The following is a 27,996-nucleotide window of genomic DNA, read 5'->3' on the forward strand; positions in this document are numbered from 1 at the left end:
AGCCAGAAATATAAACTGGAAGAAAGAAAGGAAAGAAAAGAAAGAAAGAAAAGAAAGAAAGCAAGAAAAGAAAGAAAGAAACAGTGACATGTAAAAGTTTGGGCAACCCTAGTCAAAATTTCTGTTATTGTGAACAGTTAAGCAAGTTGAAGATGAAATAATCTCTAAAAGGCCTAAAGTTAGGGATGACACATTTCCTTTGTATTTTAAGCAAAGCAATATTTTACATCTTAAAAATTAAAAAAAATGAAATGGGCCACTGCAAATGTAGCGCCCCCACTGCCGCAGGGCCGAGGGGTACCCGGTACCGGGCCTGTGAGTCTCTGCTCTGGGGTTGTCACGGTGGCTAGGCCCGGTCCGTGACCCTGCTGAGGGGCGTACAGTGATAGATGTGGGTAGATGATGGTGGTGGTGGTGACGCTGTAGTGGTGCGGTGCAGTAAATAACGAGGACACCAGGTTGCAGTCTCTTTACCTCTTTACTGAAGATCTCTGGGTCCTCAGTCCGGAATCCGGATAACCAGGCTGCGCAAGTCCGGCCGGTCCAATGGCACCTCCAGAGTTCTCTTAGCAGGTGGAAATCTGTGCCTTCCTTCTAGCGCTATGTGTTGCGGTCCTTCCCTGCTGTGCTTACGGAAAGTCCCCACAACTGTTGTGTCCGTTTCTTAAGTTCCCTCACAACTCGATTAGATGATGTTCTGCTAATTCTCCGTCCCTCCCTGATGTTACGGTTAGAACGGCACCCGTTTGACGGGTAGGCTCGGAGCTCTTCCGGGACCCTAGAGTCGCCCCTCTCCACTAGTTGCCCCCTAAGACTGCATAGGTGATTTAGGTGAGACAGCCCGCCTTAGACTGACTGTCCTGCCGCTGTTTAGAGTATTGCTTGAAGCTGAATATTGTAATACTCCCTCGGCGTTCCGGCCGCCGGTTGTGCGCCTCAGTAGGATGTTGCCTCGGTCTTACAGCACGACCCCTACTGGTATTCTCCTTCTTGCTTTTATCTCGTTTCTCACTCAGCACAATCTATCTCGATTCCAAACCTTTCTTGGGCACCGCTGCTATACTGAGCAGGCACGGTCCCGTTACTTTCTCTCAAGTTGCCAAGTCTCTGTCAGGATCCAACCCCTGACAGAGACCCTACCGAATCTTCTCCCGCAACACCCTCTGCCACAAGGTGTTGCCTGGTTCCAACCCAGTCAGCTTTCTGTCTAACTTCCTGCCTGACCCCCAATTTTACCAGTATGTGGAGAGTGGCCTAATGAATAGAACCCTTAGCTCCCCCTGGAGGCCCGGCGGTGAAATGTATTGGTGTCTGTGATACCTGATCAGATGAACTCCTTCAGTGCCATCGGACGTACCATAGCTCCCCTTAGTGGCGGGGCCACAGTACTGCAACGACCAGGACTCTGGGGCGCTGCACAAACAATTGGACACCCTGCATGGTTAGTACCTAGTAGCACCCACTTTTTTGCAAGTATCAAAGCTTGCAAAGTCTTTTTGCAGCCAGCCAAGAGTCTTTCAATTCTTCCTTTTAAAATTGTTCCACTTCTGTGAGATTCCTGGGTCATTTTGCATGCACTGTTATTTTGAGATCTAGGCACAAATTCTCAGTGATGCTCAGATCAGGGGACTGGGAGGGTCTTTGGAAAACCTTCAGTTGCGCCTTTTGAGGTGGTCTATTGTGGATTTTGATGTGTTTAGGATTATCCATTTGTAGAAGTCATCCTCTTTTAAACTTCAGCATTTTTACAGATGGTGTTGTTTGCATCAATAATTAGTTGAAATTTCATTGAATCCATTCATCTTTCTACCTGTGAAATGTTCCCCATGCCATTGGCTGCAACACAATCCCAAAGCATGATTGACATTCTGTGCTCTTTTTTCTCCACACATACCTTTGATCATTGTGGCCAATGAGTTCTATTTTAACCACAATGGTCCACAGGGCTTGTTTCCAAAATACATCAGGCACATCAGGCTTGTTTAGGTGTTCTTTTGCATACTTCTGATGCTGAATTTTATGGTGAGGATGCAGGAGAGGTTTTCTTCTGATAACTCTTCCATGAAGGCCATATTTGTACAGGTGTATCTGAACAGTAGAACAATGTACCACAACTCCGGACTCTGCTAAATCTTTCGGAGGATCTTTTGCAATTAAGCAGCTGTTATTTTATTTTTTTTTATTATCTTATTTGCCTCTCTAACAATCATAGAGCAGCTCTCACTGAAATTGTGCTTGGTCTTCCAGACCTTATCTTGAGCTTCATTGTTCCTGATAACTGCCATTTTTTAATTACTTTTCAAAATGCGGAAAGGGCAGCTTGAAAACGCTTTGCTATTTTTTTATTACATTCTCCTGCTTTTTGGACCTCCACCATTTTAATTTTCAGAGTGCTAGGCAGCTCCTTAAAAGAACCCATGGCTGTTACTTTTTTGCACAAGGTTAGAAGAGGCTGGGATTTTATAAAGCTGGGAAATTTGCATTATCTGGCCTTTCATTATCATGATAGCGAACAATCCATAACTCTAACAGGCTAATTAAGGTTTGAAACCTTGGCAAAAATATCTGGGCATACAAATCTCCAAGGGTGCCCAAACTTTTGCATCAGCCCATTTTCTTTTTTGTAAGTTGTAAAATGTTAAAGATGAAAATATTTAAACACATAAATACATTTGCTTAAAACACAAAGAAAATGTGTCATCTTTAACTTTTGGCCTTTTAGATAGCATTTAATCTTCAACATGCTTATGCTACTGTTAGGTGTCGAGTTCCAACCGCTGCACAGGGGGAATCCCCAGCCACCTCCACTGTGGTCTCCCACTCTTCTTCAGCTGCAGCAGAACCTGCTCAGCGGAGAGGTCGGTCCCAGCATCTGGCTCAGTCAGATACTGTGCGCTTGGTTACTGCAGATCTTCCAGGCTCAGCCATTGTAACCAGCACTGTTCAGCGGCAAGCAGATGCTCCTGGGACTAAGTCCTGCTTTTCTGCTACTGAGCATGCCCAAGGGATGACCTCTCATTGGAGGTCAGGGGTCACATGCTCAGGTCCTGAAGCAGTTCCTATTGGACCACTAGGAAGGTAGCTTAGCTACTTTGTGGTCTGTGTCAGCATGTGCTCAGGGTTGGCTGTATAGCCACTAGAATTCCGGCACCTCCGGAGAGGAGTTTGTGTGAGTGAATTTAGGGCTGGCGTATAGCCACCAGCTCCGGAGAGCAGTTGTTTGTGTGCTGTTGCTGACTGAACAACCACTGTATGCTACCTGCTCCGTTAGTGAGCTGTGATCCTCTGTGAAGTTAACAGAGCACAGCGTTACCTTTAATCCAGCAACTCTGTGAAGCAACAGGGTTCGCTCCTATACAGACCAGGTGACGGAACCCGTGTCTATTCAGGCGTAGTACCGCCATATAGTGCCACCAACTACTAGCAGCAGGTTCCACTCCTGCACAATGGACCCCGGGCTGCGAACGCACCTATACTATCTCCATATTTACTCGGTGCATTCCGCCAGCCGTAACAGCTACTTTCACACATCGGGTTTTTGCCTTCAGACACAATCCGGCGAATTTTGAAAAAAACGGATCCGTTTTTTTTTCCTCGGATCCATTTTTTTCTCATAGAGTTGTATTAGCGCCAGATTCTGCCTGATGGCCACATGTTTCATCCGGTCTTTGCCGGATCCGTCAAAAATGATTTTTCAGGTGGACGGAGAAAACGTTCAGAAGAACCTTTTTTCTGTCCGGCGAAAAAATGCACAGCAATGGTTCCAGCAATAAACAGATGGAACGTGAGGTGAAATGAGTGGATCGGGCTACCGATTCCGGTATTTTTACACTGAGCATGCACCATAACTTCGTTTTCTATGCTTGAGTCTCTCTCCCTCTCCCTCTCTCTCTCTCCTTTTCCCTGGAACAGGAAGTCCAAACTCAATGCCCGGTAAAGAAAAATGGATCCAGCAAAAAAACGAATCCGGTGAATCAGTTTTTTCACAATTTGCACCGGATCCGTTTTTTTAACAATTTGCCGCATTATGCCTGAAGACAAAAAACTGATGTGTGAAAGTAGCCTTAACTGTTCACATTAACAGTATTTTTGCCCAAACTTTTACATGCCACTGAAGATAGATAGATAGTAATAATAGATGGGTGGGAATGACAGCTCACATATCCCAACCTCAGGGGCGTGGTTTGGCAGATAAAATGGAGGCCGAGTCTCTCATTCAGGGTCTGTGGCTGGAGGTGTGGAGCCCTCTAGTGTGTGTTGTTAAAGACACTGACCTGAGTAGGTGGACCCGCAGGGCTATATGGACTATTTACCTGCAGTTCGTGTTTACCTTCAGTGTGAGTTGCTAAAGGCACTGACCTGAGCGAGCGGACACGCAATACAATATGGATTTCTTTTCAGTTTGTTTTCACTTTATGCCAGAAGAGGCTCTGTTTTGTTTTGCCTCCCGGAGCCGTTTATGAAGTGAAAGAAACTTGCCTGGACTATTGCATGGAAACCGCCTCCTGTGCCTACCTCACGAGCAGCTGAGTGAATACAAACCTCTACAATAGACCTATTTTTAAGTTTGTCAGCCTTCCAGACCCAGCAAGTCATTCAGCTTCTTCAATTGCAATGTAACAACTTTAAATGTTACAACATACCTGATTTATCATGATTATCATGCTTGTCTTTCTTTCCTATGGTAAAATTATAACAGAAGTCTTGAAAAAGTTTTAAAATAAGACAGGTCACTTTTTAAGTCTATAATTACATTTTCAGATTTTTATGACTACTAATTTGCCAGACAAATATTTCCAGAATTCTGGAGTAAATTGCTTTAAAAAGTTGAAAAACATTTTTTTGCAATTATTTGTGTTATTGTAATAAGAAGCATTGGTATCCCCGAAGAGCCTTTGCAGGGTGTGCCATTAATGAAGAGAGACTGCCATCTACTGGCCAGGGTGAAATGAAGTGGAACCAAATTGTACTGGAAGATAGATTTGCAGGGGTGTAATCAGTGGGACTTTATCAGGTGACCCACAGGAAGCACTTCTTTGATATAAAAGCCCTGTGCATCAAACCACAGGTGGATTTGAGACCTGAGAAGAGAGTGGAGCAGATGTATTTCAGAGACGCTGCTGAGACCAGCGTGACAGGCCTCAGGGCAAAATCTACACCACCAAGGTGCCGGTCACCGCCTGGCCAGGTCCAGATTCCCCTCAGGAGAATGCCAAGTTCCGCCTATGCTGGTTGGGACCAGGATCCGTGCCCTTTGCTGGTCAAGCCTCCAAGACCTGCCAAGAGTCCAGTCCTCTCTGCCCAAGCTTAAGAGACTTCCGCCGACATCAAGCCGAGAAGATCCGCAAGGAGACTGCAACAGGAGAGGAATGCCTCCGATTACGGAAGAACAACGATATTGAGCAGGGCCGTCACTTCCAGCCATACCCTACAGTATCGAGGTTGGCTTGGATTAGGACAACAGATTGAGAGGGGGCCAGTTGTTGCGTGGCAGGCCCAATGTGCGTTAATAAACTACATCAAAGAGAAACTTGGGCCCAGCAGGAAAACCTGGTAACCCTTGCTAAGGCCAGAGGTTCAGAGAGAATTTACGTGATGACTCCTGATTCATGAAGAGGCGTGAGCCTTTTTATTGAATTGGGAGCATCTGACTCCTGCACACCCCCTCATCAAGTGAATAAAGTCTTAATGAAGTGAGGCCTACGTATATTATGTTTACCGAAGTTGTGCGCTTTGTGTACTGAACATGGAGCGGGTTCTCCTCCTGAGTCCACTTTATACACTGACACCCGACATGTGACATACATGTAGATCTCAAGTCAGTATGGCATTAACCTCCTTTTTATTTATTCATTTTACTTTACCTTTCTACCTTTTTGCTTCCTTCCTAAGTAATTTTATGTTCACATCTAAATTGGATAGTCCATTCTGCTAAGAATTATATTGTCCAGTCAAAATAATAGGCACATCAGAGGAATCCATGGTTTTTTTCATTTGCAAATGATATCTGCTATGCCACAGATTAGGCTATAATTTCTGTTGTAGATGGTAACCCCAACAGTAGTGTGGATGAAGCCTAAACTGGCAGTTGGGTGTTCATGAATAAAGAGTAAACACACTAAATAGTGATAGGTATTCTATTATTTAAAGTTTCACAGTAGAGAATATACTGTAAATAGATAGATAGATAGATAGATAGATAGATAGATAGATAGATAGATAGATAGATAGATAGATAGATGTTATGACATACCTGATTTATCTCGATTATCATGCTTAGCTTTCTTTTCTATTGAAATGATAATACAAGTGTTGAAGCAATTTATGGATAAGTCAAGTTAACAATTTATTTTAACATATTTACATATTTATATGGTTTTGCGTCAACATTTTTGTAATCATTGTACAGACCAAACTTGTTAGAAAATGCCTTGATAATAAGATCACTAATGAACCCCTTCTAGAACTCTCCGTTGTAATCTATGGGGAAATCTAGAAATGTAATCGGGTGGTGTAGCGGCGCTAATGAAAAGGAGGGGGAAGCATAAAAAAGCAGCTGGTATAGCCCCTAAACCACAAAGGGTGAAGAAATGATCTAAAAATTACAGAAAATATAATATATATTAAAAATATATATATATATACCTGCGCTAAGATATGCATATACAAAAAACCTTAATTAATTACCTATCAAGAGGGGAGGCGATGTTGAAGATAATAAGATGATCCTTAGTAAAACTGTATAATAATCCGTATGTGAATCTACCAGGAACTTCCAACTCTAAGAACAAGAATAATTACATGGAATGGTGAGCAAGAGGATTTGGAACTTAGTACAACAGCTACACTTTGTACAGGATTGCGAAACTACATTTAAAATTGCGCGTAATAGTAACCAAAAGAAAAAAGGTGTGTTACATACTGTTCAGCGTGCAGACCTTTGAAGCTGAAGAACGCCGGTAACGAAGACACTGGTGCCCTTATCCAAGTTGCGATAGATGATTTACTTTCCTTGTTGGTGAGCAACAATATGCAGAGGTAGTGATCCCTTCGGCGTGCTGTCCCGGCCGGTGACAGCCGCCCGTGCAGGGAGAAGTAGATATGAAGTGAGCGCTCGATAACGTTGCAGCTGACAGGACCTTCGGTGTATTCGTGTCACGTGACCAGTACGTCACGTGGTGCCCTAGTTTGAAGGTACGGAGCACTGTAGGAGCCAAAAAACCAACGCGTTTCGGAATAAACACAGATTCCTTCTTCAGGGTATGGCTCCCATTGTGCTTTGTTAGCTATATATAGCCTTGGCTCCCATATTAAGTGTCAGTCAAATGCAAAAAGTTCCACTCCCGTATTAAGTCCCTTCGGCTTTAATGTGTCTAACTCAAAGATACATCTAGTTTCCTCCCTAGACATCTGTCTAATATAATCACCTTTGCGCCAGTCGGTGTGGACCACCTTAATTCCAGACACTTTGGTCCCTGATACGGAACCCCCATGATAAATTGAAAAATGTTTTGAAAGCGGGTGATCCCCACATTTTTTCTTTATATTGCGGAGATGTTCACTAATTCTCCTATTGAGAGAACGTTTTGTGCGTCCTATATAAAGTTTCTTACAGGGACATTCAATTGCATAGATCACTCCTTTGGTGGTACACGTGATGAAATCAGAGATTTCTATCTGTGACCCATTGTGAGATGCCACAAATTTTTGTTTCTTTAAATTGAGTGATCTACACATTCCGCATTTCTGGCATGGGAAAAAACCTTTGATTATTTGTTTAAAAGGACCTACATATTTCTCTGTTGTAATTGGACGCTGTACAGTGGGGGCGACCAGGAGACCTAAATTACGTGCCTTTCTAAACACAAAGCTTGGATGGCTTGGGAGTTTATCTCCTATAATTTTGTCATCTTTTAAAAGTGGCCAATGTTTTTTAACAATATTTCTAAGAATCTGGGTGTTCGAATTATACTGTGTGATGATAGGGATAGAAATCTTCTCATCATTTTCTATACGGATATCCACATTACCAATCTGATTACTCAAAAGTTGCTCCCTGGAGATGTCCCCCACATCATTTCTTGTTCTAATCAATTGGTTACGATCATAGCCCTTGTTTACAAATTTCTCTATCAAAGTATCAGATTCCTTGGTATAGTCATCCACTTTAGAGCAATTTCGATTTAATCGCATAAACTGGCTACGTGGGACATTAAGTAGCCATCTAGGGAGATGACAACTTCCCATAGAGATGAAACTATTAGAATCCGTCGGTTTTTTATATGTATTTGTTTGAATAATGCCATTTTCTATAAAAATATTTAAGTCCAAAAAATGAATACTTTCTTTATTAATAGTTGCAGAAAATTGAAGATAAAATTCGTTAGTATTAATACTGGTTAAAAACTGATTCAGTGAGACGTCATCGCCCTCCCAGATAAAAAGGATGTCGTCTATGAATCTAAGCCATAGGGCCAGGCCCGCGCGCAGACTGCCCCCCTGGAAGATGTGGAGATCTTCCCACATACCTACATAGAGGTTTGCATAGCTGGGCGCGAACCTGGTCCCCATGGCTGTACCCCATTGCTGGGTATAGTAGTCCGCCTTATATTTAAAAACATTAGCACAAAAAACATTAATAAGCCTCAGGGGGCGGCATCGTCATCCTGGATGAGGCTTATTATGATAAAGAATCACGACGACTCCTGGGCGATACAAGGATGTATAAAAGGCTAGATAGGGATCCCACAGTGCAATTTATGCAAGATTTAAAAATACTTTTGGATAGAGGCCTAGAACAGGGCCTAATTAATAAACAAGAGTTTGATTATATTTATACATTACATCCCAGGACCCCTATCTTTTACCATCTTCCGAAAATCCACAAGGATGCAACTAACCCTCCAGGCCGCCCCATTATCTCGGGGATTGGAATTGCAAAAACTGGTTCCAACATTACCAGCTTATTTAAAGGACAGTAAACATGTACTACAAGTTTTAAATAATATAAAATGGAAGGAAAACTATATATTTGGTACTCTGGATGTAGCCTCGCTATACACGGTTATACAGCATGAAAAAGGCACTACAGCAATGAGTCACTTTTTAAACTCATCGAAATCTTTTTCTTCGACTAAAATTGATTTTTTAAAGGATTGCGCAATTTTTATTTTAAATCATAATGTTTTTAAATATAAGGCGGACTACTATACCCAGCAATGGGGTACAGCCATGGGGACCAGGTTCGCGCCCAGCTATGCAAACCTCTATGTAGGTATGTGGGAAGATCTCCACATCTTCCAGGGGGGCAGTCTGCGCGCGGGCCTGGCCCTATGGCTTAGATTCATAGACGACATCCTTTTTATCTGGGAGGGCGATGATGTCTCACTGAATCAGTTTTTAACCAGTATTAATACTAACAAATTTTATCTTCAATTTTCTGCAACTATTAATAAAGTATTCATTTTTTGGACTTAAATATTTTTATAGAAAATGGCATTATTCAAACAAATACATATAAAAAACCGACGGATTCTAATAGTTTCATCTCTATGGGAAGTTGTCATCTCCCTAGATGGCTACTTAATGTCCCACGTAGCCAGTTTATGCGATTAAATCGAAATTGCTCTAAAGTGGATGACTATACCAAGGAATCTGATACTTTGATAGAGAAATTTGTAAACAAGGGCTATGATCGTAACCAATTGATTAGAACAAGAAATGATGTGGGGGACATCTCCAGGGAGCAACTTTTGAGTAATCAGATTGGTAATGTGGATATCCGTATAGAAAGTGATGAGAAGATTTCTATCCCTATCATCACACAGTATAATTCGAACACCCAGATTCTTAGAAATATTGTTAAAAAACATTGGCCACTTTTAAAAGATGACAAAATTATAGGAGATAAACTCCCAAGCCATCCAAGCTTTGTGTTTAGAAAGGCACGTAATTTAGGTCTCCTGGTCGCCCCCACTGTACAGCGTCCAATTACAACAGAGAAATATGTAGGTCCTTTTAAACAAATAATCAAAGGTTTTTTCCCATGCCAGAAATGCAGAATGTGTAGATCACTCAATTTAAAGAAACAAAAATTTGTGGCATCTCACAATGGGTCACAGATAGAAATCTCTGATTTCATCACGTGTACCACCAAAGGAGTGATCTATGCAATTGAATGTCCCTGTAAGAAACTTTATATAGGACGCACAAAACGTTCTCTCAATAGGAGAATTAGTGAACATCTCCGCAATATAAAGAAAAAATGTGGGGATCACCCGCTTTCAAAACATTTTTCAATTTATCATGGGGGTTCCGTATCAGGGACCAAAGTGTCTGGAATTAAGGTGGTCCACACCGACTGGCGCAAAGGTGATTATATTAGACAGATGTCTAGGGAGGAAACTAGATGTATCTTTGAGTTAGACACATTAAAGCCGAAGGGACTTAATACGGGAGTGGAACTTTTTGCATTTGACTGACACTTAATATGGGAGCCAAGGCTATATATAGCTAACAAAGCACAACGGGAGCCATACCCTGAAGAAGGAATCCGTGTTTATTCCGAAACGCGTTGGCTCCTACAGTGCTCCGTACCTTCAAACTAGGGCACCACGTGACGTACTGGTCACGTGACCCGAATACACCGAAGGTCCTGTCAGCTGCAACGTTATCGAGCGCTCACTTCATATCTACTTCTCCCTGCACGGGCGGCTGTCACTGGCCGGGACAGCACGCCGAAGGGATCACTACCTCTGCATATCGTTGCTCACCAACAAGGAAAGTAAATCATCTATCGCAACTTGGATAAGGGCACCAGTGTCTTCGTTACCGGCGTTCTTCAGCTTCAAAGGTCTGCACGCTGAACAGTATGTAACACACCTTTTTTCTTTTGGTTACTATTACGCGCAATTTTAAATGTAGTTTCGCAATCCTGTACAAAGTGTAGCTGTTGTACTAAGTTCCAAATCCTCTTGCTCACCATTCCATGTAATTATTCTTGTTCTTAGAGTTGGAAGTTCCTGGTAGATTCACATACGGATTATTATACAGTTTTACTAAGGATCATCTTATTATCTTCAACATCGCCTCCCCTCTTGATAGGTAATTAATTAAGGTTTTTTGTATATGCATATCTTAGCGCAGGTATATATATATATATATATATATATATATATATTTTTTTAATATATATTATATTTTCTGTAATTAGGAAATCTAGAAATGTTTGAATTCATGGAGGCATCATCACAAGGAAAATAAATGGGGTTGCTAGCATCACAATTTACAGGGAATATGGAATTAGATGTTGACTGCAGGAGTCCCATAACTGACACAAGAATTTATTGATCGCTTATGTAATACTTTGAAATACATAGCATTCCAAGGTTTGATTGCTTGTCAGCAGGGCCGCCATCAGCGCATTACTGCCCTGACTGGTGTATGGAGCCCGGTAGGCAGAGGGTGCTCACATTGGGCCCCATCTCATCTTCCCATCAGGCCTGGGCCCCGGCAGCAGGCTTCTGACGGTACCGAGATGCAGGTTCAGTTATGCTACTGCCTTGCGGGCCCGTGTGGGACCACAAGGCAGTAGTTAAAGCCACCAGTCAATCAGAGGCTGGCAGCTGACGTCAGCGTGCATGTTGCTGGCGTATGACGTCATTGTCATTCGCTGACGAGTCTGCACTGAAATGCCTGGGATGGACGTCGGCGCTGGAGTGCGGCCAAGTAAGGAGAAAGGTGGGTTTTTTTTATTTTTACTGAATGCAGCAAGCCCGGGGCAGATTGGAGACACGGGGGCAGGATGGGAGATATGGGGGCTTGATGGAGATACAGGGAGCAGGAATGGAAACACAGGGGGCAGAAATGGAAACACAGGGGGCAGGAATGAAAACACAGGGGGCATGAATGGAAACAACACAGGTGGCAGGATGGAGACAGGGGAAGAATGTGAGACACAGGGAAGCAGAATGTGAGACACGGGGGAAATATGTGAGACACAGGGGGCAGAATGTGAGACACGGGGGGGCAGAATGTGAGACACAGGGGGCAGGATGTGAGACACGGGGGAAAAATGTGAGACACAGGGGGCAGAATGTGAGACACAGGGGCAGAATGTGAGACACAGGGGGCAGGATGTGAGACACAGGGCAGAATGTGAGACGCAGGGGGCAGAATGTGAGACACAGGGGGCAGGATGTGAGACACAGGGGGCAGGATGTGAGACACAGGGTGGCAGAATTTGAGACATAGGGGGGCAGGATGTGAGACACGGGGGAAGAATTTGAGACACGGGGTAGAATGTGAGACAGGGGGCAGGATGTGAGACATGGGGCCAGAATGTGAGACACAGGATGGCAGAATGTGAGACACAAGGTGGCAGAATGTGAGACACAGGGGGGCAGAATGTGAGACACAGGGGGCAGAATGTGAGACAAAGGGGACAGTATGTGAGACACAGAGGGGGAGGATGTGAGACACGGGGGGCAGGATGTGAGACACGGGGCAGAATGTGAGACATGGGGGCAGGATGGAGACAGATGGGGCAGGTGGAGACAGGTGGGGCAGGATCATGGTGCAGGATGGATACAATAGAGGCAGATGGGGCGGTAGGATCATGGGACAGATGGGTCAGGATCATGGGACAGATGGGGCAGAATGGGGAGATCATATGGAGCAGAATGGATACTCATGAGGGCAGAATAGGAAAACATATGACTGGAGCCAGGAATGCGATACACAGGGCCAGGATGGGGGATATTATTACCATAGGGGCTAATTTATGGAGGGGTGGTCCTGTTACTGTGCAGAGCGACACTATGTATTGTGTTTTTTCTTTATTAATGATCAGTATTGTAGTATTCAGTCACTATGTGGTGGAAATATGTTGTCCGGCCATGGTGTGAAAGTATTTGTCCCTTGTATGTGCTACTATTCGGTCACTGTGGTGGTAATATGTGGTCTGGTCATGGTGTGGCGGTATTTGTTCCCTGTATATGGTATTATTCTTCACCATGTGGTGGTAATATGTGGTCTGGTCATGGTGTGGTGGTATTTGTTCCCTGTATGTGGTATTATTAGTCACCATGTGGTATGGACATGGTGCAATGGTATTTGTTCCTTGTATGTGCTATTATTCGTTCACTGTGGTGGTAATATGGGATCTGGACATGGTGTGGCAGTATTTGTTCCTTGTATGTGGTATTATAGGTCACTATGTGGTGGTAATATGGTGTCTGGTCATGGTGTGGTGATATTTGTCCCTTTGGATGTGATACTATTGGTTATTTTCAAAATTGAAAAATAAATAAAAATTTACCTAAATTGTATTGCATACTTTAACAAATTTTTAATAGGTTAGCTGTTGTGAAATTGGATTTTGGGCTCCCCCGGTGGCCACTGGTGGAATTGAACTGGTGTGCATCATCCCCTCTGTTCACCTGTTTCCATCAGGATGTGGGAGTCGCTATTTAACCTTGCTCCTCTGTCACTTCCATGCCGGTCAACATTGTAATCAGAAGCCTTTCTGTGCATGTTCCTGCTGCTAGACTACTCCCAGCTAAGTTGGACTTTAGTCCTCGTTTGTTTTTGCATTTTGTTCCAGTTCACAGCTGTAGTTTCGTTTCTGTGTCTGGAAAGCTCTTGTGATCTGAAATTGCCACTCTGATGTTATGAGTTAATACTAGAGTCTTAAAGTAATTTCAGGATGGTTTTTGATAGGGTTTTCAGCTGACCATGAAAGTGCCCTTTCTGTCTTCCTGCTATCTAGTAAGCGGACCTCAATTTTGCTAAACCTATTTTCATACTACGTTTGTCATTTCATCTAAAATCACCGCCAATATATGTGGGGGCCTCTGTCTGCCTATCGGGGAAATTTCTCTAGAGGTGAGCCAGGACTATATTTTCCTCTGCCAGGATTAGTTAGTCTTCCGGCCGGCGCTGGGCGTCTAGGGATAAAAAACATAGGCAACGCTACCCGGCTACTGTTAGTTGTGCGGCAGGTTTAGTTCATGGTCAGTTTAGTTTCCATCCTTCCAAGAGCTAGTACTTATGTTTGCTGGGCTATGTTCTCTTGCCATTGAGAACCATAACAGTTAGCATAGAGTAGGGCCCGGCCAAAAGAGTCTACCTTGTTGTGGTGGCAGATTAGAAAAATCTTTTGGCCAATACAAAAGCTGCTGGCTATATGTGTGATCTGGTGATGGGAACTTTTAATGTGTGATAGGTGAGAAGTGAAGTTTTTCCAAGAGAGCGTGGTGGGACTGTGGACAGTTCGAGGGGTGAAGGTGGGGCTGGCGTGGAGCCTGGGTGGAGTCTCAAGGGGGCCAAAAAAAATTTGCCAGTATGGGGCCCCAAAATAACTAGTGGCAGCCCTGCCTGTCAGTATAAATTGGCATACGAACTGGCAAATGCCTCTTACATAAATAATCAGATGCCACAATTGCTTTCTAAGGTGCCAATTGTAAAAGGGAGTGCCCATCTGTCAAACACCTTAAATGTAGAAGCTGGTGTTGACCACACACATCTAAGGAGTTGACTCAGCCATGTTTGAACACCCACCCTGCTCACTTCCTTCTGCCTTGTTTGAGCTTGTATCAGAAAGTTCTCTGGGTAATGCACAATTGTGCATGGAATCTGAAGACTTTTCATGTCCTAAAAGGAAGCAGTCCATTCCATAAGGACATAGAAAGTAGTTAGCTAACAAAAAAACTCTCTAGAAATTAGAAAAATTGGTTTGTGTTGCCATTTTCTGAGATTTTTGATGATGTGGTGATACTGCAGAGGACTGGAAAAGCTGTTGGCATCCATTCTGAAGACCTTGTAATAATATAACTCATTTACACTCACTGGCCACTTTATTAGGTACACCTGTCCAACTTCTTGTTAACACTTAATTTCTAATCAGCCAATCACATGGCGGCAACTCAGTGCATTTAGGCATGTAAACATGGTCAAGACAATCTCCTGCAGTTCAAACCGAGCATCAGTATGGGGAAGAAAGGTGATTTGAGTGCCTTTGAACGTGGCATGGTTGTTGGTGCCAGAAGGGCTGGTCTGAGTATTTCAGAAACTGCTGATCTACTGGGATTTTCACGCACAACCATCTCTAGGGTTTACAGAGAATGGTCCGAAAAAGAAAAAAAATCCAGTGAGCGGCAGTTCTGTGGGCGGAAATGCCTTGTTGATGCCAGAGGTCAGAGGAGAATGGGCAGACTGGTTCGAGCTGATAGAAAGGCAACAGTGACTCAAATCGCCACCCGTTACAACCAAGGTAGGCCTAAGAGCATCTCTGAACGCACAGTGCGTCGAACTTTGAGGCAGATGGGCTACAGCAGCAGAAGACCACACCGGGTACCACTCCTTTCAGCTAAGAACAGGAAACTGAGGCTACAATTTGTACAAGCTCATCGAAATTGGACAGTAGAAGATTGGAAAAACGTTGCTTGGTCTGATGAGTCTCGATTTCTGCTGCGACATTCGGATGGTAGGGTCAGAATTTGGCGTAAACAACATGAAAGCATGGATCCATCCTGCCTTGTATGGAGCATCTTTGGGATGTGCAGCCGACAAATCTGCGGCAACTGTGTGATGCCATCATGTCAATATGGACCAAAATCTCTGAGGAATGCTTCCAGCACCTTGTTGAATCTATGCCACGAAGAATTGAGGCAGTTCTGAAGGCAAAAGGGGGTCCAACCCGTTACTAGCATGGTGTACCTAATAAAGTGGCCGGTGAGTGTATCTGTTTTATATGTGTGTTTTAACTACTTTGTGGCTTGCAACTAGTGTTGAGCGATACCTTCCGATATGCAAAGGTATCGGTATCGGATTGGATCGGCCGATACCCAAAAAGTATCGGATATCGCCGATACCGATACCCGATACCAATGCATATCAATGGGACACAAAATATCGGAATGGTTCCCAGGGTCTGAAGGAAAGGAAACTCTCCTTCAGGCCCTGGGATCCATATGCATGTATAAAATAAAGAATAAAAATAAAAAATATTGATATACTCACCCCTCGGACGGCCCCTGGCTCTCACCGGTCCAAGCGTCTGCCTCCGTTCCTAAGAATGCTGAGTAAAGGACCTTCGATGACGTCGCGGCTTGTGATTGGTTGCGTGACCACTCATGTGACCGCTCACGCGACCAATCACAAGCCGCGACGTCATCGCAGGTCCTAAACTCACTGCATTCTTAGGAACGGAGGCTGCCGGTTACATCGCTAAGGTCCAGGCTCCGCCGGAGGGGTGAGTACATCCATATTTTTTATTTTTATTCTTTATTTTTTACATGAATATGGATCCCAGGGCCTGAAGGAGAGTCTCCTCTCCTCCAGACCCTGGGAACCATACACTGGGAACTTCCGATTCCGATTTCCGATATCATAAAAATATCGGAACTCGGTATCGGAATTCCGATACCGCAAATATCGGCCGATACCCGATACTTGCGGTATCGGAATGCTCAACACTACTTGCAACAGTTAGCCTGAAGAAAGGGTTAACAATTGGGCCAGCCCATGATGGGAGGATTTAAGTGGACAAAGGAACTTAGTTCCTGTTTCTAGTGAGTCAGACAAAGCCCTGAAAAAGAAGGAACCCATATTTGCAGACCACCATTGTTTAAATGGGTTCTTCAAGAAATGTGATAAAATAAATAATTAAAATGCTTTTAAATACGAAAACAAATTTATAAATACCTATATTTATCAAAAAGGTATACTTTATGCAGTGCATTCTGTCAGTATTTTAATGATGGCAACTTCCATCTAGCAGTGTGCAGCCTACCTAGGACTGGGGGAGACAGACCTACTCCCTGCATTGCAGTAAAACCATCAGGCTAACTGATATGGATGTTCCTCCTCAGTCAGCTAAAGAAAGGTGTTTATCTTCTCCTTTAGTCAGGCTCCACCCAGTATCCTGTCAGGTTGACTGAACAGAGGAATGTGAGTTCATGATGCCTGACAGGAGGCTGCTCTGATCTGACCTCTATCTCAAGCAGATGTTCTTTACCCAGCCCATCCTTTTGCATGTCCTCTGAAATCTCTCATGGGTGCACACAGATTTATGGCAGTAAAATGTAAAGTGCTGCTGAATATGTTGGCGCTATAGAAATTATTATGATTTATTATTATTATTTTTATTTATTTTTTAAGGTCGAATTATAGTGTGTGGACAGGTCACAAATCAGTTGGTGACAAAGCAAACTAATGCGAGGCAGCAGCAAAGCTAATCTGGTGAAAGCCTGAGATGACTTCCGCAAATGTGCGCTGACACTCTGTACCTTGGCAAGTAGGTCCGGCAAGTCGGCGTATGTTTTTATAAAATGCTGTACAACCAAGTTCAGCATGTGGGCCATGCAAGAAACGTGTTTACCAGCTTGCCAAGCTTTAAAGCCGCCATCAAGCTATACCCATTATCGCATACAACCAGACCTGGTTGGAGGTTCAGCGGAGAGAGATGATCAGTCTGTTCTTTTATCACCTTCAAAAGCTCGGCTGCATTATGAGCTTTATTACCAAAACAGATGGGCTTTAGCAGAGCGTGCTGCAGCTTTGCCAAGGCAGTGCTGCAGACCTCCCAGCTGGGGAGTGATGGGGAGGATACTTTCGGTAAGGAGGAGGAGAGACTGAAACCCTGATGGAAGTTGGGACTGCTATTCTTGGTGTGGGTAACATGTGTGATGTCCCAGCCTCTGACTGTCTCAAACTCTACCAGGTTCAGCCAGTGTGCCATAAGGGAAATGCTGCATCCTTGTCCACAAGAACTTGTTCCTGTGTCTGTGGTAAAGTAGTCCTTTCCTGTGATTGTGCTGGCCACAGCACGGCTGATATTGTGTAACACGTGCTTGCTTATGTAACACATTGATGACACACCATGAAAAATAGTGTCGGATGGGAATCGAGAACCATGGTGCTGCCACCGACAAGAGGTCGTGAAAAGACTCAGTTCCCACAAGTCAAAACGGCAACATTTCCAGGGCTATGAATCTGCCAAAGTGGGTGTTTATAGTTTTTGCCTGTTGGTGGGTGGATATTTCTGCTTTCTGTTAAGCGTCTGGGGCAGGGACAAGCGAGAGCTGCACTGGTTCAACGAACTGTACATGGTTGCTGACTGCTGTGTCCGTGCAACTACAGTTTGTGGTCCGGAAGCATCAGCGCGTCTCCTTCATAGACAGCAGATTTGGAAGGCCATAACACAGGGGAAGGGGCAGTGGGTTCATCATCAGAAAAAGATTTTCTACTCAGGCGTTTTGCCCACCTACTGGGGTGCTTGGCTGCCATTTGCTTTTGCATGCTGGTGGTGCTCAGGTTGGCAGTGTTCTTGCCTGTTCTTAGCTTGGTTTGGCAGAGGATGCAAATTATAATTGTTTTGTCTGAAGGAATTTCAGAAAAAACTGCCATACAAGGAAAAACGCACTCTTGACCTGTTATCTAGCCGAGTGCAGGGCCTCTGTGGAACAGTTGACCAAGTTCTCCCTCTGTTCAAACCACTACCTCTTCTTGCCTGCTTTTGTGCTATGGATCCATCCCTGTCTGCACTGCTGTGCTCACTAGGTGTACCACCGTGCCAGGTTGGATCAGTGACCTCATCATCAACCACGTCATCTTCCAATTCCTCACTCTGATCCTCCTTCTGGGCTGTGATTTTAGGCTGACCTCATAGCAACACTGAGTCATGATTATCCTCCACCTCTTCAGACATGAATTGAGCTTCCCCAACGTGGCTTTCTCCTGGTCGTGGGCGCTCAAATGTTTGGGCATCACTGCACTCCACCTCCCCATGACTCTATTTAATGGAGCACACTGAGAGGCCTGACAAATTATAAGGGAGCACAAACAGTTCCTCACAGTGGCCAGTGGCCAGTCCCCTGGGACTCTTGATGGTGGGAGGAAGGAGGCCCAGCCTCTTGGCTACTGAGACTGAACCATGTGGAAGACTTCATGGTGCTACTTGTCGACACACTGGAGCCTTTGTCTTCCATCCAACCCACAACATCCTGGCAATTGTCTGGGTTCATCAGTGGTGTACCGCGCTGACCACATTTTGTCAGGAAACTAGAATGAGATTCAGTCACCTTCTGATCTGTAACACAGCTTTGGTGGAAACCACCACATCCACGTCCCTTAACATCACCCTTTCTCATATTGAATGCTTTATGCTTATGAAAAAAAAAATTCCTGGCTTTATTTTTAACAAGTACCCTCACAGAGGTGTTATGTACAAATTCAATATATCTAGCAGTGCGTGGAAATTTTTTTTTAAGATATCAGCTTTATTACACATGGCAACAACAGACTCATGAAAATCAGAGATAAATAGTCTAATAAATATGTTTGCGTATCTCTGCAGGCTTTGCGCCAGTCGCACAACTGCTAGATAAAGATACGCTATTTATTAATCCAATAGAAAATGTGTAGGCTTGTGCAGATTGGTAAATTGCACTCCTGTCTCTTTCCCTTGAGGAGGGTGCTTCCAAGTAAAATGAGACTTGTACATGCTCCTGACATGGGTTTCAGACCTGACAGACTGACCACAATACAGGCCCTCATTTGCATACACTGTATTCAGAATTTATTTCTAATGCTTTTGGTGTCTGGTAGAATCCAATTTACTGACATTGATCATACAGCTCCCCCAACTCCTGTATTATATTCACCTGACATTGGCTTTACCCGCTATGACAGTTGTTCCATTGGGATCTGGTGACCAAAATGAACTGAAGAGCTTACAAAAAAGCAGGTTTCACAGACCTGCTGACCCTCTGCAAATTGTAAGTGAGGGTCGCATAATGACATGGTGGCGGGCAAAGCCCAAAATTCAAATGGGCATGTTTGAAATGGCATTGTAAAGGGATGGGGTATGTGTATTTCACTATCTGGCTAACTATTTGGCATGAGGGAGGGACCTCCCAAATGTAGGAGTGAGAGCTCTCCCAAATGTATGATACAGGGCCGCCTGAGGGCCCTAACCAAACTCAGGTTTCAAGGCACCTGCTGGCACTCAGCGAGGGATGCATAATGACATGGTGGTGGACATGGTGGTGGTGGCGTGCATGGGCATGTTTGAAATGGCATTGTAAAGAGATGGGAAATATATATTCCACTATCTTGCTAACTATTGGTATGAGGGAGGGTCCTCCCAAATGTAGGAGTGAGAGCCCTCACAAATGTTAAAGGAATGGAGAAAAATGGACCATACAATTTGTTGTACAATTTCTCCTGAGTACACTGATACCCTATATGTGGTCGGAATCTACTTTTGAGGCACAGTGCAAAGCTTAGATGGGAAGAAGTGCTATATTGGAGTTCAGATTTTGCTGGAATGGTTTAAGGATGCCATATCATACTGGCAGAGCCACTGAGGTGTAAGAACAGCAGAAAACCCCCATAAAAGTGACATCATTTTACAAACTACATCTGCCAATGAATACATCTAGGGGTGCAGTGAGCATGTCGACTCCATATGTGCCTCACAGAAAATTATACCACTGGGCAGTGAAGCAAGAATAATTAAATTTTTACAGTAAAAATGCTGTTTTAGTCCCAATTTTTTTAGTTTTATAAGGGCTAATAGGAAAAAATGGACCTCAGAGTTTGTTGCACAATTTCTCCTGAGTACACCAATACCTCTAAATGTAATCGGGAACTATTTTTTAGGCACAATGCAATACTCAGAAGGGAAGGAGTGCCATTATTTAGTGCAGATTTTACTGCTATGATTGCCATGACCTGCTGAGAGAGTGGACTTTGAGGGGCCTATAAATTGGAAACTCCCCAAAAGGGATACCATTCTTAAAGCTGCACCCCTCAAATACTTTAATACTGTTGTTGGGAAATATTTTACGATTACTACACAGGAATTAATGTAAAGTGGAATGAAAAAAATATGTTAACTCTAATTTTTGCTTTAACCCCAAATTTCTCACTTTTGCAAGAGATAACACCAAAAAGTGAACCCAGCAGTCTATTAGACATTATTTCTTAAGAGTGCGACGATTCCCTACATTTAGTCAAAAAGTTTTATTTGGACAAACGGCAGGGCTTAGAATGAAAGGAGCAATATTTGAATTTTGGAACATAAATTGGATGAAATAGATTGTGGGCGACATGTGACATTTTCAGGGCCCCTAAGGCGACCTAACAGCAGAAACCCCCACATCTAACCCCATTTTTAGAAACTACACCCCTCAATGATTTTATTCAGGGGTATAGTAAGGATTTTGAAATCAAAGATACTGCATAGAATTTAATAACATTAGGTTGTCAAAATGAACATGTAGTCATTACTGTTTAGCTCAATTGCTTGCTTATTGAGTTTGCATTAGGCGCTTCGGTATGCACCAAGGATCGCAAGCGCTCGAGTGATATGCTTGAGTCTCCGCCCCACATTTTTTGTGGCTGTTAGACACCCAAAATAAACATGCAGGGTTTGCATACCCTAGAATCCGACACAAACTTGAGTAGCGATCACTTGCGCTCAATACTAGTCATCATATCGTCTTCATTTTTTTTACTTTTGAAAAAAAACCAAACCTAACCTCAACCCTATCCTTAAACCTAACCCCTACCATAAGCTCAACCCCAATCCTAACTCTAAGCCCAACTGTAAACCTAAGCCCAACACTATTTCTTAACCCCAAACACCAGGGGATGACATACTAATTATTGACTTTTCATCTCTGTGATAGGGTCTGTCTCAGTGATGAAAAGGAACCAATATGAAATACCTGCTGTTGCCAAGTGCTGGCCAGCAGATCTCAGCAAGAGCCCTGAGCATGCGCCCGCCATTTCTTTTCAGGAAGAGGAGATGAAGGGTTGGGGGACTGAGCAGGAGAGCCCGGGGAATGGTGGAGGTACCAGAGGGAGGCTTTGGGACATCATTTCCTTCTCCTCTGACATGTTTATCATGTCAGAAGAGAGGGAAATTATTTTAATAGTGGGCACACTATTTTTTTACGTGATCGTCGATATCTATTGAATAACGGCGATCACGTGATCGGGAACCAGAAAATATCTGGACCTGATCATGTTCTCGGAGGTCTCAGTGAGACTCTGGAAAATTTCAGAATCTGGGGAGCGCTAAAGGCTTATTCTCAAATAAGGGAAAAAAAGCCCTTAGTGGCCGCCATTTTAATGTGTATCAGTGGTTGTTAAGGAGTTAAAGTATAACTGTTTGTTCATTTCTATTTTTTCATAAATTAAACCTGAAATTACGAAACTGTAATATATACTGTATTAATAGAGAAATCTGCTTTTTTCTACTCCGGGACTGATCTTTCCTTCTTAAAATTCTCAATTCAAATTCACAGATAAAATCTGTCTTCACTGAATAATCTAAATGTTACAGATTTTACCTGTAAATTGAGAGTGAAAGATCAGTTTAGGAGGAAAAAAAAGCTTATTTCTTATTTTCACGTATAATTTAAATTTATTAGATAAAAATTATAATGACAGTTACTCTTTAATATTACTTGAAATTGCACAGTAGTGTACATATATTTTTGAAAATGCCTAAAGTCAGATGCTTACCTTCTTCTTCATCAGAACCAGAACCTTATAAATAAATGGTAGATAGTATAAAAATAGTTAACATTTTTATCTTCATTAAGAACATGGACTTACTTAAATTATTACTTTAAATTATTCTATTCACAATGGAAAAGGATTTCGACTATGATTTATTTTTAAAACAAACACAATTATTTTTTGCCATACTAGTTAGGGTCTACACTCCATGTCATTTCTGGCAAGGGGGTTAAAGGATAATACCCAAAATTGTAAATCTTCCCTATCCATAGGATGCAGAGTAACTTACTGGTCGCTGAGGGTCCAACTGCTAAGACATCCAGTTATTCTGAGATGGGGCTCTAGATCCCACAAACTAGGTTCTGCTGTCTCCTTTTCAATATATGAAGCCAGAGAACTTTATGAAGTAGGAATGTAGTTTGATGTCAAAGCGTTTCGAAGTTACACCAAAACTTCTTCTTCAGGAAAAACCATACCTTTGACTTGCCATGAAGAAGATGTTTTGGTGTAACTTTGAAATGCGCCAATATTGTACTATATTCCTACTTCATCAAGTTCCATGGCTCCATAAGTCCATTTGCAGCGCAGATTTAACCCCTTCTCTTCCTCCAGCATTCTTCTCTCCATCTTATCTATGGCAGCAGTTTTATAAGGTATCATCTTTGGTTGTGGACACACAGCTATACCAGGTGAGCAATTTCTCATCTACCATCATAATTGTCATCCTGGATAAGACCCTATTATGCTTTTTGTCCTTCCAGTTATACACTACTAATTATCCATTTGCATGTAGCAGAGGTGCACATGCTCAAATTATGCTCCATTCATTGTCTATGGTACTGCCGAAAAAAGCTGAGCACTGTATTCGCCTTTCAGATTTAATTATTGATCAGTATTTTAGTCCAGTCTATGGAACTGTGGGAGAAAAGGGAGTGCAGAGCTCTGCTCTTTAATTAATCCCATAGACAGTGAATGAAGCAGAGGTCGAGAATGTGCACCTCCAAGCCTTTCATGAGGGGGCTCTGCAGAGCACAGTTATCGGGATCTATCCTATAGTCATGGGATAACATAATTTGGGGAATAATTATTTTGTCCTACAGACAATTTCTTATAAACTATTCTATTAGAGCATTCTAAGGTATCAAGCACACCTCTATGCTCTTGTGGTCTGCACAAAAATATAATAGGCACCTAAACATTTCAGTACACTGCGATTGTTTTTTTATGAATATTAAATACAGGCTAAAGGGTTCCCATTGCCACATCTGCAGAATGATCTAGCAATTTATCATAGATGAACCAGAAATATAAACTGACTACCACAATATATGATACCGTGCTTGGGGTTCGGTTGTCAATGTATTTACCCACTTTCTTATTATAAGAGCTTCACAGGAAAGGTATATTAGTGATAAATGTGCAAAGCAGACATGGCATTAAAACATCACCCCTCAGTGTTTTCTAAGTTCTATGGGCAATTGCAATGATCAGCGCTTACCCTAGTTGCCGTGAGAGTACGTTCTTGTGCCAGGATCCCTGAGGATTGGTCCGACTAGTCGGCGTTGAACATGAAGGGGGTCGTGTGAGGCTTGCTGCTTGCTATTTGCTAGTAAGGGAGCAGGGAGCGGGCCACAGCTGTGCGATAACACGGGAGCCTCGGCCGAAGGCGTCCCTAGTTACAGCTGGAGGAAATGGCTACCGGTACCTGCTCACACGTGCCTGAATGTGACGTCACACAGCTACGGAGCGGTGTTAGGAGCAATAGAGGAGGGTAACCAACGCGTTTCGAAGGTGAATGACCTTCTTCATCAGGGTCCCTGACAACCGAACCCCAAGCGTGGTATCATATATTATGGTAGTTATTTTATGCATTTACAGGATAGGCACATATCCTGCTCCTGATCCCAGCAGCTAGGGGCGGTTCTTCTCGTCCTATATTAATTTCTCTCTTTTTTGAGCTACCGATCCACCTTGTGGTGAGCGCCAGTGTGATTGTTTGTTTGAGAAATGTAAACTGGATGAAAAAGAAACGAAAGAAAGGAAAAAAAGAAAGATACAGTGGCATGTAAAAGTTTGGGCACCCCTGGTCAAAATGTCTGCTATTGTGAACAGTTAAGCTAGTTGTAGATAAAATAATCTCTAAAAGGTCCAAAGTTAGAGATGACACATTTCCTTTGTATTTTAAGCAAAACAAATATATATATTACATCATAAAAATTTCAAAAAATAAAAAGGGCCACTGCAAACATTTGGGTACCCTGCATGGTTAGTACCTATTAGCATCCCCTTTTTGCAAGTATCACAGCTTGTAAACAATTTTTGTAGCCAGCCAAGGGTCTTTCAGTTCTTCCTTGGAAAATTGTTCCAGTTCTGTAAGATTCCTGGGTCATTTTGCATGCACTGCTATTTTGAGATCTTGGCACAAATTATTATTATTATTATTATTATTATTATTATTATTATTATTATTGTCAATGATGCTCAGATCAAGGGACTGGAAGGGCCTTTGGAAAACTTTCAGATGCGCCTTTTGAGGTAGTCTATTATGGATCTTGATGGGTGTTTGATTATCCATTTGTAGAAGTCTTCCACTTTTACACTTCAGCATTTTAACAGATGGTGTTATGTTTGCATCAATAAGTAGTTGAAATTTTATTGAATTCATTCATCCTTATACCTGTGAAATGTTCCCCATTCCATTGGCTACAACACAATCCCAAAGCATGATTGATACACCCCACACTTAATGGTTGGCGAGATGTTCTATTCCTGAAATTCTGTGCCCTTTTTTTATCCACGCATACCTTTGATCATTGTGGAAGAAAGGTTCTATTTTAGCCACCATGGTCCACAGGGCTTGTTTCCAAAATACATCAGGCTTGTTTAGATGTTCTTTTGCATACTTCCGATGCTTAATTTTATAGTGAGGATGCATGAGAGGTTGTCTTCTGATGACTCTTCCATGAAGGCCATATTTGTACAGGTGTCTCTGAACAGTAGAACAATGTACCACAACTCCTGACTCTGCTAAATCTTTATGAAGATATTTTGCAATCAAGCGGCTGTTCTGATTTGCCTCTCTAGCAATCATACGAGCAGCTCTCACTGAAATTTTGCTTGGTCTTCCTGACCTTATCTTGACCTTCATTGTTCCTGATAACTGCCATTTTTTAATTACATTTCAAACTGCGTAAAGGGAACTTGAAAACACTTTGCTATCTTTTTATAACCTTCTCCTGCTTTGTGGACCTCCACCGTTTTCGTTTTCATTTTCAGAGTGCTAAGCAGCTGCTTAGAAGAACCCATGGCTGCTGTTTTCTGGTACAAGGTTAGAGGAGGTTGGGATTTTATAAAGCTGGGAAATTTGCATAATCTGTCCTTTCCTAATAATGATTGTGAACAATCCATAACTCTAACAGTCTAATTTAAGGTTTGAAACCTTGGTCAAAGTTATCTGAGCATACAAACCTCCAAAGGTGCCCAAACTTTTGCATTGGCCCATTTTCTTTTTTGTAATTTGTAAAATGTAAAAGTTGAAAATATATATATTTTTTTTTCTAAAATGCAAAGGAAATGTGTCATCTTTAAATTTTGGCCTTTTAGAGATCATTTTATCTTTAACTTGCTTAACTGTTCACAATAACAGTATTTTTAACCAAGGGTGCCCAAACTTTTACATGCCACTGTAGATAGATAGATAGATAGATAGATAGATAGATAGATAGATAGATAGTGTAAGATGGCCGCCAGACAAGTCCTTGACGAGAGATATGTGTCATCGTGACTGATAGCTGCGATGATGTGAGCTCGGAAGTATGCTCTAGCACCTATAGTGCTGAGAGAGTTATTTGGGCCATTCCACGGCCAGGCTTTACGAGCAGTAATAATAGATGGGTGGGAATGACAGCTCACATATCCCAACCTCAGGGGCGTGGTTTGGCAGATAAAATGGAGGCCGAGTCTTTCATTCAGGGTCTGTGGCTGGAGGTGTGGAGCCCTCTAGTGTGTGTTGTTAAAGACACTGACCTGAGTAGGTGGACCCGCAGGGCTATATGGACTATTTACCTGCAGTTCGTGTTTACCTTCAGTGTGTGTTGCTAAAGGCACTGACCTGAGCGAGCAGACACGCAATACAATATGGATTTCTTTTCAGTTTGTTTTCACTTTATGCCAGAAGATGCTCTGTTTTGTTTTGCCTCCCGGAGCGGTTTATGAAGTGAAAGAAACTTGCCTGGACTATTGCATGGAAACTGCCTCCTGTGCCTACCTCACGAGCAGCTGAGTGAATACAAACCTCTACAATAGACCTATTTTTAAGTTTGTCTGCCTTTCAGACCCAGCAAGTCAGGCTTCTTTCACGACGTTCCCGACGCTAGCGTTGTCTCCGCCGCACAACGGGGGCAGCGGATGCATTTTTCCAGCGCATCCGCTGCCCCATTGTGAGGTGCGGGGAAGCGCGGGGAGGTGGGGGCGGAGTTCCGGCCGCGCATGCGCGGTCGGAAAAAGCGGACCGTCGTGAGCAAAAAACGTTACATGTTGCTCCCGACGGTCCGCCACTGCACGACGCATCCATCGCACGACGGGTGCGACGTGTAGCAATCCGCCACAATGCGTCGCTTCATGTTAATCAATGGCGAAAAAACGCATCCTGCAAACACTTTTGCAGGATGTGTTTTTTCGGCAAAACGACGCATTGTGACGGAATGCAGTTAACGCTAGTGTGAAAGTAGCCTCATTCAGCTTCTTCAATTGTAATGTAACATCTTTAAATGTTACAACATATCTGATTTATCATGATTATCATGCTTGTCTTTCTTTCCTATGGTAAAATTATAACAGAAGTCTTGAAGAAGTTTTAGAATAAGACAGGTCACTTTTTAAGTCTAGAATTACATTTTCATATTTTTATGACTACTAATTCATCAAATACATTTTCCAGAATTCTGGAGTAAATTGCTTTGAAAAGTTGAAAAAAATATTTTGCAATTACTGTGTTATTGTAATAAGAAGCATTGATATCCCTGAAGAGCCCTTGCAGGATGTGCCATTAATGAGGAGAGACTGCTATCTACTGGCAAGGTGAAATGAAGCGGAACCAAATTGTGCAGGAAGATTTGCAGGGGTGTAATCAGTGGAACTTGATCAGGTGACCCACAGGAAGGACTTCATTGATTTAAAAGCCCTGTGCGTCAAACCACAGGTGGATTTGGTACCTGGGAAGAGAGTGCAGCAGATGTGCTCCAGAGATGCTGCTGAGACCAGCATGACAGGCCTCAGCACAAAGTCTACACAACCAAGGTGCCGGTCACCGCTTGGCCAGGTCTGGATTCCCCTCAGGAGAACTCCAAGTTCTGCCTACGCTGGTCAGGACCAGCATCCATGCCCTGGGCTGGTCAAGCCTCCGAGACCTGGTGTCGACTCCCAAGAGCCTAGTTCTCTTTAACCCGAGCCTAAAGGATGTCA

At 43.0% G+C, this 27,996-nt stretch overlaps 1 protein-coding gene across 1 annotated transcript in view; it reads right to left on the minus strand.

Moving 5' to 3' along the window:
* The window catches only part of MUC19 (mucin 19, oligomeric), a 763,086-nt gene that overhangs the window by 646,131 nt on the left and 88,959 nt on the right, over window positions 1-27,996 (minus strand). The window contains exons 5-7 of the mRNA XM_077264813.1: window positions 22,537-22,560; window positions 6,254-6,289; window positions 4,644-4,679 (exon numbers count right to left, since the gene is read on the minus strand). The gene's annotated coding sequence lies outside the window, so the exon portion shown is untranslated. The remainder of the gene's footprint in view (window positions 1-4,643; window positions 4,680-6,253; window positions 6,290-22,536; window positions 22,561-27,996) is intronic.

Source organism: Ranitomeya variabilis, chromosome 5 (genome assembly GCF_051348905.1).
Source record: "Ranitomeya variabilis isolate aRanVar5 chromosome 5, aRanVar5.hap1, whole genome shotgun sequence".
Lineage (NCBI taxonomy): Eukaryota > Metazoa > Chordata > Amphibia > Anura > Dendrobatidae > Ranitomeya > Ranitomeya variabilis.